Below are 2,224 nucleotides of genomic sequence, written 5' to 3'. Positions count from 1 at the left end.
GTTTTTGAAATATAAAATTGGTTAGACTTGTTTAGTGTGTGTATGTGTTTTGGATCTAAATGCTTGGCATTTTTCTTGTTGAGAGATGATTTTGAGAGTTTAAAATGTTGTTTGGATCTTTGGTTGAGTAGTATGTTTGATTGCATTCATGTCTGTGTTTTTCTCTTTTTTGAAAAACTGTTTTTAAGCAATCTTGACAGCTTCTCGATAAATCTCGATAGCTAGGCTATCTATCGAGCCTCTTGAGTTTCTTTTCTCGATAGCTGTTATCGTAATTTCGATCCATCGAGATTTTTGAGAATCAGGCTTGATAGCTGCTCGACAGCTTCTCGATCCACCGAGGAGGTTTCTGTATGCTCGATAGCTTCTCAATCCATCGAGGTAAAGAGATTGCTCGTGCTCGAGCCGACAATGTTGTTTTGAGGACACCAAGAGATTATCTTGAATTTGTCCATACTCAATTGAAAGGTTGTCTAATTGGCATTCCTATAACCTCGACAACTTTCTTTCTTTTCGAAGTCAATTTGCATCTCATCTGTAAGGTTGAATTTATTCAACCATCTAATTGGCTTTATTCCGTGCCAAATTTGCTTGTAATTCAGCATTTAGTAACCTTGTATTTAGGTGGGATTGTTGTAAGGGTAGTGAGTGAGATAGTGTGAAGATTGCTCAAGAGTGTGCAAGAAAACAGAGTGTCGCGGCTGGGACTCGCGGGTGGACTCGCGGCTTCAACCCGCCAGAAGATGCACACGTGCCAAGCATGCTGGAAGATGAACAGTCATGCTAGCTGGAGCACTACAGGACAAAACAGGACAACTGGCCATACGGTTAACTCGCGACTGGAACTCGCGACTTAGTCAAGCCGCGAGGTCAAGCCGCGAGCCACCCCTGTTTTGGAAAAACCTGACGTTTCGCATTCCTCTTCACTCCAGTATAAATACCCTTTTAACCCACGATTGAAAGAGAGCTTCCAGAGAGAATTTTGAGAGAGAAACCCTAAAGAAAAACCAGATTGTTTCACCCACAATCTCTACCTTAGAGTCTCATCAAATTCCCTCACTCTCTTCCTCTCCATTGTCAAATCCTTGAGAGGCATTATACCAAACCTGGTTCTCACCATTATCATCCCTGTGAGACAGACGTTTGGAGTTCTGGGAAGCAGTTAGGAAGGAGCCAATATTCATTGGTTGATGCTACGGTGTAGTAGCGGAATCCGGAAAGCTAGAAAAGAAAAAGGTTCGGCGCAACCTCGTTGGAGCAAGAAGCTTGGAGGGCTTAGGTGCATTGGGTAGATTAGGCTTGGAGGGTCTATTGCTGTCCTTGTATCCCAACTGTATTTTCTAGTGGATTGATTACCGCTTGGAGGGCGGCGGAGAGGTTTTTCGCCGAGGTCTTCGGTTTCCTCTTCGATAACATATCTGGTGTTATCCCTGTGTTTGCATCTTCCTTCCTCTCTATCTCTGCCTTTACATTATCTGCTGTGGTTTATTTTGTTGTGGCTTAGATAGTTGTTTAATCAATTCCATATTATAGCATATGTTAAGTTTCCGCACACTAGTTGTTTGACATATTGCTTGGGTTGGTTAAATTGGTTTTTGGGGGTCTAAACGTTCAAAAGTGTTTTTGTACACGTTTTTGAACTTTCAATTGGTATCAGAGCAGGTACACTTGTTGTGGTTTAAATACCTAAGTGTGATCCTTGACCCCTTGTGTTTATTTGCCATGGATTGTGATTTGTATGACTCTTTGCATGATTTGGTTGGTGATGAATGTAACATGCCACGTGTTTGTGAAAATGCCTCTATGAGTGTTAATCCTCATAAGTGTGATGACATGTTATTTGAATCTATGGGTGTTGTTGACAAACTCTTTAAGAAAAATGCTAAGAAGTTTCAAAAGAATTTGAGCAAGTTATTTTGTGAAAAGGATGATTTGATTGCTAAGCTCAATGAATCCAACAAATTGGTTGAGAAATATAAAAAACTTGCTGAAATTTCTCTTGAAAAGCTGAAAGAGTTTGAATGTTTGAATATGGACTTGGATGCTAAACTTGTTTTGTCTAACAAACTTGTTGATGATCTTAAATGTGAAAATGAATCTCTTAAGATGCATGCCAAGTGTTTGATTGCTGAACCTATTGTTAAAAAGGATGATAATGTTTGTTGCAATCATGTTGTGGTACCCGATTTTGTGCCTAGTGTGTGTTCTACCTTAAAGGACAAAT

The sequence above is a fragment of the Quercus robur genome, chromosome 3, assembly GCF_932294415.1.
Source record: "Quercus robur chromosome 3, dhQueRobu3.1, whole genome shotgun sequence".
NCBI lineage: Eukaryota > Viridiplantae > Streptophyta > Magnoliopsida > Fagales > Fagaceae > Quercus > Quercus robur.
This window is presented reverse-complemented; position numbering follows the sequence as displayed.